The sequence below is a fragment of the Coffea arabica genome, chromosome 9c, assembly GCF_036785885.1.
Source record: "Coffea arabica cultivar ET-39 chromosome 9c, Coffea Arabica ET-39 HiFi, whole genome shotgun sequence".
Lineage (NCBI taxonomy): Eukaryota > Viridiplantae > Streptophyta > Magnoliopsida > Gentianales > Rubiaceae > Coffea > Coffea arabica.
The window spans coordinates 6,869,088-6,882,051 of record NC_092326.1 but is presented as its reverse complement, the minus strand read 5'-3'; positions in this window follow the sequence as shown (position 1 = coordinate 6,882,051).

The following is a 12,964-nucleotide window of genomic DNA, read 5'->3' as shown; positions in this document are numbered from 1 at the left end:
CTCGAGCGGTCCCCTAGGTATTGCTATGGGCGCAGAGCACACCATCCACATACCTAGAGAAATCATTCCTAGTCCTACAAGGCGGTGTGGGAAAGAGCCCACAAAAAATAAAATAAAAATGGGATAACAGTAAATAAACGTGCACGTATGAAGTGTTCCCTATTTTTGAGGGAAAGGGTTGAGAACCAACGCGAGGCTCTAAAGGTGACACCCCCCCCAAATGCAATGCAAAGCGTGAGATAAAACAAATAAAACATACATCCAAACAACCAATCATACATACGTGAGTGAGGGAGTAGTTTGATGTGCACGCAAAACAAAAAGATTCTCAAATGGAAAATGCAACCCAAATATCCAAATGCCATGCATAAAAGGGGTAGAAAATGGAAAAGAATGGCTAAATCAAATGTTTCGACCCACTTAAGAACTCCCCAGTGGAGTCGCCAAGTGTCGCGCCCCACTTTTTGATGTTGGTGTGAAAAGTAGTGTGTGAGATATGTATGTGAACGTGTGTGAAAGTGAAAATAAAAGGCCGTGGAATTGTGAAATGCGACGGTTTAGCCAAAAATATAGTTCAAAAAGGGTTTTTGATTGGAAAATGGAGTCGCCACTTGGTATAGAGTTAGGGTGTACCAAGTCACCCAAAAATGATTTTTGTTTTTGAAAGAAAAAAGTAAACAAACCCTTTTAAAGAATTTTTTAGGTTTACGTAACCAAAGAAAGGGATCGGGGGTCACATTTGATAAGAGAGAAGGCAAAGGCAAAGCCTAAGGCACTCCCTTACCCTAGCCAGAGCTAGTTGCGTGACTTAGCCCTACTTTTCCTAATTATTCTACCCAAAATATGCGTTGCATGTTGGATATGACTAATGGATGTGAAAAAGAAATGCAATCCTAAATCTAAAATGTCTCTTATGAGGCTTTTTGGTTCCAACCACATGAGTTGTGGTGGCCAATAAGGAAAGTCCTCATAGAGGTCGCGAATGATGCAAATGAAGACTCAAGTATGAGTGCAAGTGTGAGAATGTAAGAAAACGTGCATGTGTGCAAATGTAAGAGAAGTGCATGTGTGCAAATTGAGAAAATAAAGGTGTTTGTGTGCTAGTGGATGAAAATATGATAGTAGATACATATAAGTGCAATTGGGTGCCATTTGTGAGATAGAAAAATAAATAAGTGATAGGAAGAAAGTGATGAGAAAGTGTAGATTGAGAAAAGTCTAAATAGTGAGAAAATGTGGCTATAAGAGTGAGGAGATGATATAAAAAGAATGCAAGTGTATGACCCTAAGGGAATGCATCAAGTCGGGCACGGGAAGGACTCCTAAGTTTACGACTTTGATTTTCCCTTTGATTAGAAGGAAGAACTAGCGTGCTAAGGCTATTTTGTAGCCACACTCGCTCATTTCCCTTGACGAAAGGGGACTCTCAAGTAAATGTACCCTATGACTAGTATGAGGATGCAAAAACCTAAAATGAAGGGGGAAGGGTTGGAGGGGCATGCCAAATGCTAGAAAAACTAAGAAAAATGCATGAAATGAAGTGAAACATGCAAATGTGTACTAACAAGAAGAGATACCTAAGGGTCTAGCGTTGGACTAGCCCATATCTAGGAATTCCTACTAGCATTGGACTAGTGGAAAACGGAACAAGGAGCCACAACTAGCGTTGGACTAGTGTGGTGACGGGAAAGGGGGCCACAACTAGCGTTGGACTAGTGTGGTGACGTACATTCATCCATCATGTTCATGCATGGCTATGGAAAGCGAATAGACATGTCAATCACCTATAAACACATAGCACATAACACTTAGCATGCTCGACTAGATGCAAGAACCTAATAAAACCAATTAACACATAGCAACAAAGGCAAATAACCAAGCTAATGAACCTATTACATTTGCTAACTAAAACAAAAGGGGAAGGGGAAGAATGGACAAGAATGCTCGCCAAGCCCTATCTATTACAAGCCAAGAGGTGTACACATACCCCATAAATAAATAAAAGAACGACTTAACAAAAAAGTAAAAGTAAATGAAATAAATGAAAGGAATTAAGGAAAAGCAAGGAAAGCAAAGTAGACATGCAATTTTCACTTAGCACATTGGATCACATAGGATCAAATAAGGTCAAAATAAGGGATAGAGTGTACCTCCCTTACAATGGTGATCAAATGAAGGAAAAATGGCTTCAAAACAATAAAAAGGTCAAGGTACCACTTTAACTAAGAAAAATTAAAAGAAATGTGCAAAACAAAGCTCACTTGATCATAAAGCCCCTAAAGTCACGAATTAAATGCAATTAAACAAACTATGGTAATTAATTAAAGCAAACAAGCAATGAAGTTGCAAAAATCAAGGCTGCGAAGGATCAAATTGATGAAATTATTCAATTGGTTGGGTCATAGTGAAACAAAGGGGAACTTGGGGGGTCAAAGTGCAATTTTTGTGAACTTTTTCATGCAACCCATGCAAACCTACGAAACATATGCTTATGCAATTTTCCAGTCAACCTTTCTCTTCTGCAATATTTCCTTTGCTGCAAAACTTGCAGCTTCAAACCGCATGGCATTCACATCCAAACATTCATAGTTTCGGATTAAAGCGTGCAACTTCATCATTGATCATTTAGGCACAAAGCTTAATTAGTAAACTAGATGATTAAGACCAGTTTTTTGGTGGGCTGCTGCGGCAAAAAAAAAAAAAAAACAGCAGAAACGCAACTTTTCTTAGCAGTATGAGGTTGCAACAATCTTTGGTTATTTGCCTAGGCGTGAAGTGCGAAGTGAATCAAACCAAATCTACCAATTTAATAACCGGAACTTAATGCACAGATTTCGGATTATTCTTGTTAAGATTACTTAACACAAGTATCTGTCCCATGAAAATCCAGTCGAAACAATCTGGACAAAAAAATGCAGTAAAGAAAGAGTGGAACTTGCGGCAATTTTCCAGCCATGGCTTGTTTGCAATTATTGTGTTCACTCAAATGCAATCTTCCCACCCCAAACAAAGCTTGAAACCTAATAACAGGCTTACCCAACACTCTTCTCACTCTTCAACATAAAGCTTTTGGATTTAAACACAAAAAATCAAAAGAAAAGAGCATGCAAATCTGGCCACTTTCTGCAACTTCTGATGTTTTTGGGACTTCAGCAATCTCATGCGACAAAATCTAGCAACAAGGATCTAAGCTCCAAGTTCTCATTCAACGCCATAAACTCATCATCAAGATATCATACAAGGGGAAGGAAAATCTGGAATGGGAAAGGCTTGCAAGTTCCAAGTTCATTTAAAAGAAGATTTCCCCACAGGCAACAGATCATGCAAACTAGTCTCCAAACTAACGAAAATCATGCAACTAATGCCTTTTATTTTCTCAACCAAGCACTAAGTACACACAAGGACAGGCAACAGCGAAAGGCAGCAAACCCACGAAGCATTGATGTGCTTCTGAGTTCATTCTCAGCAAGCATCGCACGAATTAAGCAAGCAAAGCAACTAACCATATCATGAACTCCAACCAAACTTGCTAATGATGTACCAAGATAGACTTCCTATGTTTTCTTACCTAAAACCCAAGTTTAAACAGAACCCAACTCTAGATCTACGCATGCCAAAAAATTAAGAATAAAGAGCATGCAAAGCTGGAAACTTTCTGCAACTTTCTCATTCAGCCGAAACATATTCATGCGAGATAACTCAAACGAGACCTACTGATCCATTACCCAAACCCCAAATGTTAAAACTTCACCAGCATTGTTAACATCACCCCAATACAGCCGCTTATTGTCAGCGGCTCCAACATGCGTCTGAATATGAAAAATGCAGCAGAGCCATAAAGAAAGAAACTTGCGGTAAATTCATGCATATGATATACCAATCGACCAACAAACAAACACAAACTACAGCCTAGGAACAGATTCTAGGAAAAGCACCAAACAGATTCTAGGGAGACTAAGCAGACACCAACATACCTAAAATGCAAATAAATAGCAAAAGGAAACAGCTTTGGAAGTGTTTTTCCAGCAAAGTTTGACGGCAACGGTGGCGACTGATTCACGGGAGTGACGGCAGCTCCAGATCCTCCTCCGTTCCTTGGCTTTTTCCGCTACTGGTTCCAGTCTTTCTCTCCTCCGCAATTGTCTTTTCTTGTTCCTTGTTTCTTGCTTTTTCAAAGATTTTTCCTCTCTCGTTCTGGTTTTTCTCTGGTTTTCTAGCCTCAACTTTTTCACTCAGCCGTCAACTCTTTAACTTCTTGCTCTCGGTTCTCTCCGTCACTTTTTGGTTCCTTTCTATCCCTCTAGCCGTCTCTCCCTCTGCCGCTGTTTTCTTTTTCCTTTTATATGCTAAAACCCTATTCCCGATGGTTAGGATGATGCCAGATGGTTTTGTCCTTCCCCCCCATCGAACGGAGCCAAATCCCAGGCCAATATCTGAGAGAAATGCCCCTGCCAAAACTCTTGCTGCAGCCGAAACCAAAAAATGTGATTTTTTCTTTTCCTTTTTTTTAAGTAATTTAAAAAAATGATAATAAAAATATAAAAAAAACAACAATTTAATTAACACTGGATAAAAATAAATACATAAACTAGAAGCAATAAACAACAACAAGTAATTTTCATTTTTTTTCATCGTTTTTCTTTTTTTTCAAGAAAACATTGAATTTAAAAAAAAAACAACTAAATCATATTTTTTTTGAATGCTTTTCCTTTTTCCTTTGAGAAACTCTACGCTAAAATGGCTAAAAAAATCTAAAAACTAAAAGTAAATAAAACTAATTGTGACAAATAAAAAATAGAATAACTAAAAATGAATAGTAAATAAATAAATAATAAAACACAAAAAATTTGGTGTCTACAGGAAGCTCGTTAAGTGAGAATAGCGAATACGCGTTTGGAGACAATAACCGATTTGAGGATATAATGAGTTTGGAAAATTGGAGACTTGTATATTAGTCATAAAATAGGTATTTTAATATTTAAATATTCAAATGTTAGTTAGTTATACTATCGTAATAAGAATTTCTTAAAGATTTCACTCTATCGCGCTTAAATCGGAAGTACGCGTTTTTACGCGCGCGATTAATTGAGGAACTTTAGACCCTTATTTTGGGGCAATTAAGAGTGACTAATATTAATATGAATACAAGTACATTAGAGGTTCAATGCACTAGTGAAACAAACTCGAGAGGAATCGAGCACAAGAGTTGACTTTTGCTTCATTTTGGGTCACACATTAAAGCTTCCTAAGGAAGCTTCATTTTGATCAAACCACTCTCTCTCTCCTCACCAAGACAGCCGGCCATCTTGAGCTTGAAGAACAACCAAATTTCCTCATTTTTCTTTACCAAATCTAGCTCCAATCCTTCACCATTTCACCTCAAAATTTAACCACACTTCACTAAACACTTGGTGATCATCTTAAGCTACAAAAGGGGGCTGCTTTCCACGGTTTTCTTGGGCTAAGGAGGACCGAAAATTTCTGCCTTGAACATCTAGCAAAGTAAGTGATGATCAAACCTTGAAAACTTGATTTATGGGAGTAGTATTGCACTTATAAGCTTGTATATTCATGTAGGTAACTTTATTTATGATGAAAATTGTTGTGTGGGCTCTATGAACTCCCACTTTGGTTGGATGGACTGATTTGATGAATGATGATGCTATTAATGTTGGTTTAGTGCTTAAATTAGTGGAATAATGTTGGGTTGTTGGTAGAAACTCAAGGAAGGTACAATGAACAAAAGTGACCATTTTACCCCTGCCATGTTCATGCACTTTGGTGCGAAATTTTGAGGTTCTAATAACTTTTTTATGATGTATACATGTTATATGAATGGTGTAAAAAGTTTCATTGAAAAATAACATGATTTGGTCTGTCAATTGTAGTAATTTCAAAAGTTTAGCAAAACTGGAAAATTTTCCCGGATTGCCCAGGCTGTCTTTTTCTTTCGGCCATAAATTTTTACTTTGATGTCAAAATCGGGTGCCGTTTGCTGCACTGGAAACTAGATATTTCCAGCTTTCCAACGGTATAAAATGCATGTCCTGATTCCACATGAGTAATCCGTACCACCCGTTTCAAGTTGACTGACCTGTTTCGTTAGTTCACTGGAAGCTTGGTTGTGAGCAGCGAATTGATGCTCACATATGAGTTGGTTGTGGATAGATTTTGAAAATGATTTCTTCTAAGAAATTGTAGCCTTATGAATTTAGTTTTCAACGCCACCAACGACACTCAATTCTGAGTTGAATTGAGTGAGTTGTGGCCGTATTTCGAAACTGACTCAATGGGTTCAAACCCTCTTTTGGCTAGTGAATGCTTAAATTCTTATTGGGACTTGTTGTTTTGAATTTCTTGGTGTAAATCACCTACCAAATGTATCGTGGACATCTCTTACACATTACCTACTGGAGTGGACCATGTTTGAGATGTTTTCTTGGCCAAATGTTTGAAAACGAAAAAACAAAAGTCCAAGGCAGATTTGCCTTGAAACTTCTTGGGATTTTAGTGGTTTCGTTAACCAATTTCTCGTACATATTTTTCTATGAAATTTGGCAGATGAATAACCCTTATATGGTAGTGTATTCATACCAAATTTGGTGCCATTCCGAGTCCGTTTCGATACCTAACCAAAGTCTCAAAATTTGAAGTTTAAATCTGGAATTTTGCTTAACAGTTTCGATTTTTCACCAACTTTGAGCTATCATATATTGGTGCTCAACACTCCGATTCTTGTTCCATTTGTTTTGTTTTAAACTTGGATTGCAACTCTAATAGAGTTCCAAATTTCAGAGATTAGTTCAAATCAAGTGAATTTTGCCAAATTTTCAAAGTTGGAAACAGCAATTTTGAGCTAATTTTTGAATACTTTCCGTTTGGAATCATGGAAAATTGTCTTCTAAGAACTCTTAGTACTTTCTAAGAGGTTTCCAATAGTACTAAGTTTTCCAATTTTGGGCTTTTAAAGAGTAAGATACGATTTTTCAAAAATCTCGTATCAAAACTGAAATTTCTGAATTTTAAGGAAATGGAGTTTTTCGAATTCTCCTTATTCCTTCGATATTATTTGAACGTTTTATACTTGATTTCAAAGATGAAAACTCGATTGCTCTAGTGTTTTAAAACCCCATCTTTGAGTCTCGACTTACGAATAATTGGGGTTTGTTTTTATGAGATTTCCTTAGGTTGTACACTAGTGCAATTTTCTTCGATAATTGGGGTTTATGAGTGATGAATCATTATTAATTACTTAGGCTCGTACGAGGACCTTCAAGAGGATTCCACGGTGGACACTTGAACTTCAAGCGATTTTTCTTCTTGTTTACTTGGTGAGTGTCAAGTGTGTGACTACTTGAACTCCTGTGAACTTGATACATGCTTACCTGTAACCAATGATCAAAGATTTTGAAAATGGAGCGTGTACTTTATCGCACCCGTTCTCATTTGAAATAAATAATTCATGATTAACTTGCTTGACATGAAATGAATGACCTGCTTGACATGACATGAATGTTTGAATATATCAAATGCTTGCTTGACCTGAAATAGTATGCTATGGCTGCATACGTCGCTGGAGTGAATCTTCTTGACACATACATGTACATAGGGGACACCCAAACTCATAGGCCGACCTTGGAACTCGAGCCGTCATGGATTTGGTCGGGAATCTCGGTGAGTCATGAGAATTACCTGATTAGCTTGATCTATGTAAGAGATCTCGCTTGGCATACTCGTGGAGAATCGCCTTATAAATGTCGTGCGGGCCTTGTGCGGAGTACGATGGATGGATGGAAGTAAGTGGTGATCTACGGATTTGAAATACCGACCCGGGTGACGGAGTGTCAATGCGGGAAGGTATACGAATGACATTGGCAAAGCATGTGGAACTTAGCTCCTGAGAGCTACCATATCCTTGAATTGTTTCTGTTTATATTGTATTGAAATTGTAAATTACCCGCACTTTATTATTTGACCTGTTATTTGGGCATGTTATTTGGATTATGTGCTTGCATGTGTGTTCTTGGTCTCACGAGCGTTTTGCTCACCCTGTAGATTTATTTTCCTTAACAAGATTGGACATGGATTGAAACTTGGGAGAACTACTTTTGTGGCACTTTTGGAATAGGATTTCAGTGATATTGACTAGACATTATGGTTATTGTATATCTTGGTATTTGGGTTGTATTTTGGAAACCCGATGTAAGGATTGGGCAATTGTTACATATTGTTAAGTTTGAACGCTTCCGCACTAATTGCATTTATTTTATCTGGTCGTGACGTCTAGTACTGCAATAAGCTTCAATGGGAATTACTTGAGTCCTGGCAAGAATTGGGCAGATGTCCCGCGGATACCCATTGGTCCGCCTTAGGGAGAAGTGGGGGCGTCACATTTATAATATGGAGATGTGTATTTGTGGTTATTAGTGCCAATTTTAATCCCTATACATGAATGATAATTCTATAAAATGCCTATGGTTAGTATAAATGATAAGTTTCTTCTATTAGGTGTTTTATAGGATTTAATTCTTGTATAATGTGAGTGTGTGTTAAACTTTAGAAAGGTGTGAGAGAAGTTTAATGATTTTTCTATTTTTAGACACCATGATAAGAAGAGGTCGAGTTATTATTCACAAATCTTCTAGTGAAGAAGAGATCAAGAGGATACCATCTCCGCTACTCCAACAAAGGAGATCGCAAAGAGCCACATCTAGGCAACCACCTCCTCCGAACTACAATATCGAACGAATCACATTCAAGGATAATCAAAATTGGTTTGAGGAGAGTGAGCATATGGAGTTTATATACGAGATGTATATAGCTCCGGACATTGATGCCATCTTTCGAATTATAGTGGCTTTTGAGCTATTGGGTTGGGCACCTATTCTCACTTTACCTCACCACATATACCCAGATTTGATCCGAGAATTCTATGCCAATATCGACAATAAAAAGGGCCATAGTGTGAAAAGATTAGATCCTTTGTTCGAGGGAGACGATTGACCATCACCAGAGCCACAATTGCTCAAATTCTGGAGTGCAATAATCAAGAACCGGTCATTGATTTGGAGAAGGAATTTACTTCGCCCAACAAACATTGGGATCCTTCACATGCCATGACAAGATTTGGTCTACAACACCAACCATTTCATTCATCGAGGAAAGAGGCCATCCTTGCGCGAGTGCTCAACTATCGGTACCGCCTCATTATTTATGTCATGACGTACAACGTGATTCCCAAGAAGAGTGAACAAGGGGAGGTTTGACATAGCAGTATCTACTTCTTGGATCACATGTTCCACAACCGGGAGTCTCCTTATGCTCGTATTCTACTGTCGAATATCATAATTAGCAACATAAGGATGGTTGCCAAACGAAGTGCAACTTCCTATCAATTGAGCTTTCCACATCTCCTATCCTTGATTTTCAAACGGGAAGGTGTCAATTTAGAGGGTATCCCGCGAGCTCCGGTGAGACCCAATGGATAAGTTATGTGTTGCTACTCTTACTGGTATGGGCATTCCGAGAGGGAGAGATAGATCAAGACAAGTTGGTCACACCGAACAAAGCAAAGTTAGTCCCTCTACTTCTGCTGGTCCCTGTACTTCTGCGAGACCATCTACTTCCGTCCCACCACCGCCGCAACCACCTCCACTTCCACAGCGTTCTAACTAGCAGCGACTCTTCAACATTTTAGGCTGCCATCAGACTCAAATCATTGAGTGACTTGATCGAATCAATGCTCGTCTTGATTCTTATGATAGGATGCGTTGAATGGAGGATCATTTAGGTATCACTCCTCAGCCTTGCCCTACTTCTAGAGATAGTGGTGATGGTCACGGATCCGCTAGTGAGAGAGGCGCTGGGCCGGTACCTTGAGCTGCATTTTGCTCTGCTTCTATGTTCCTTTAGTTTTCCTTTTTTTTTTTTTGTAAGATGACGTTAACTTTTTCTTTTTACATTTTATCTTTTGGACAGTGTTAGTAGATGTTTGTATCTTTTGGCGAAGGTTCATGATTCATGGTTGAACTGAATCTCAGCCATTGCACTGGGGAGTACTTATTTCTATCTTTTGTTATTTTTCTTTCCCTACACAATGAGGACAATGTGTATTTTAAGTGTGGGGGAGAAAATGTGTGGTACTTGTAATATTTTTGTGTTTATTGCTTGGAATTGATGTTTGGAATATAAATTACACCTGAATGTTATTAATCTTGTGTTTACTGGCAAGGAGTTTCATCCAGTTTTAAGGGGAAACTCTACCAAAATTTTTTCAAAATCTTGTCCAAATTTGCAAAATTGCCCCAAAAAGTTTCAAATTTTTTCAATTTTATCCAAGGGGTAACAAGTTCCATACCATTAGTAATTCAAATTCTTTCTACTTTTGAGATAAATATATGTGATTTGAAAACTTCTTTTCTCATTACGTGATTATAATTTGTGCATCTATAGGAAAATATATCTTAAAAAGTGGAGAAAATTATGCCTATATTTTGCATGTTTGATGAAATTTCTTCTCTTTACTTAATTTTGCATAGTTAAGTGATAAATATGGCCAATATTTGTAATACTTTTCTCATGATTATTCTTTTGAGGGAATGATTATCATCTTTACATTGAAAAAAAAAGAAAAAAAAAGCAAAAAGAAGAAAAAAAAAAGAATAAAATTTGTTCTACTCCAATAGTTCTTGTACTTAGTAACCGAGAATCTTCATCTACAAATGTCGACTTTCACGTGAAACGGTACTTGAATTAACAGTAAGTAAGGCAACTTGAGTATGTGAAATGTTGAGTAACTGACGATCTTTATCTAAAAATGTCGATCTTCCCATCAAAAGACACTTTCACAACTTGAGTAATATTCATATATATATATATATATATATATATATGTGATATGAATAAATCCGTCTTTAAATTTGAATAAGAAGAAGATCATGGGTTTAGGAAGCATTTTATTGACCATATGACTTACTTGCCTGTGAAATTGGATAATGATGAGAAATTGAATTGAACTAGTTAAAATTATGGTATAATTGGATCTCCTTTACTTGATATTATGAGTACTTGAGTTTAGTTAAGTGATTGCACAATAGTTATTTACCTTGTTTTTGAGGAAACAAAGTTGAATGGCGCACATATGTTTATTTTCAAAATTTTGGATCATTGTTGGTTTGTATTTCTTATTGTTTGAGAACAATCAATGGTTCAAGTGTGGGAGAATTTGATAAGTATATTAGTTTTGGCGTATTTTAATTACTTTTATAGCTAATTAACAAGGATTCTAGTGAAAATATACATTTGGTGGTTTAAGTGGTAAAAATTGTGTTTCTATGGATTTTTATAATGAAAATTTCATGTTTTTGTAGGTTTAATAATTCAATCATCAATTAGAGTGAGTTGAGAAGATAATTGGATGATTACTAATGATTTGAAGTGATAAAAAGAAAACATGAAGTGCAAAACATTCAAAGGAAGAAATGCAAGTGAAGACAGTTTTGACACCTTGTGGTATTTCAGTTATATCTTGAGTTACAAGTATCAGATTGAGGTGATTCTTATACCATTTTTAAACTAAAAGATATATCTATATTTGGTATGAAGACATCAAAATCCATTTTAGTCATTTTCCTTGTTAAAAAGTCGAATACAGAAGTGCATGTTTATGTCGAAAGTTGAAACAAGGTTCTGAATAGTCAAGGGTATCCACAAAGCTATAAATTGGATGATTCTTGATGCATTGAAAAGCCAACTTAAAGAACTAAAACTTTCATATTTTACATAAGAGCTAGTTCAGCCTCTAACATCAAGACAATATCAGTTGAATTTGGACAAAAAACAGAGCAAGGATAAATTCTGCCTAGGAAAGTGCAAACATGCAAAGAGTAAAACGAGGTCAACATGCGGGCACAGGCCGCATTTTCTACCTGCGTTTTAGTGGATTTCGGCTGCAACTTGTGCTCTTTTCACACAACCTTTTTGACCACTTTTTTTTGCAAAGATTCTGACTGAAAATGATCAGATGAATATGGAAACTTTGAGAGCTTCAAGAGTAAAAAATACCAACTAGAAACAACTCCTTTGGCTCTTGAATTCCTCTATAAATATAGCCTTTGGAGAACATTTAAAAACTTTGGAAGGCTAGAGAAACTCTACCAAAAATGTAGTTTTCACTAGTTTTTCTTAGTTCATTAGTTTAGGTAAGTTAATATAGTTTTATCCTATCTTGTATCATGCTAAGCAAGGATGATGATTGAGGTTTGAAGGTGGAGAAGATGTTGCTCACATGTGACAAGGGGTTCTATCTTCTCAACTCTTTAACTCTTGTATTTGAATCTTATGTTTAGTGATAATACAAGTATGGTCTTTTCTTTCTTGTTTTTCATGTTTAGTTAAAGTTTATGCCTAGAGTATGGAGGAACTTTCTATATCTTGTTAGTGATGTTTACTTGGTTATTTGATGATATTATTTTGAGCAAGTTATTTATCACTTTTATTTTTCTAAACATGATTAATCGGCCATTAATTGTGATAATTTTAAGGTGTTAAATTTGCAATGAGAATTGGAATTTAACACTAATTCAAGGAAATGATAAATCTAGGGAGTTCACTCACGAGAGTAGAGGAGTATATTTGTAGGTTTAGTGACTTGTTTCATGAATTCCATAGAATACTTGAGCTTGTAATTAATTTCATAACCACAAGAATAGGTATGGTTTAGCTATAAGTATAGTTGATTCACTATGAGAGTAGGTTTCACATATTACGCCATAACTAGTCAAGATAATAGCATTCATTTTGCTAGTAATCTCATTAGCAAGAGTAGTAAAGAATTTCATATCTTTAGGAGTTTTTTAGTGTTAATTTTATCATTTTAACTTCATGCATATAGTCTAAATAATAAAGGAGTTCGAAAATCACCGGTAATTGAAAATTTTCCCTGTGGGTTCGACCCTTAATACTC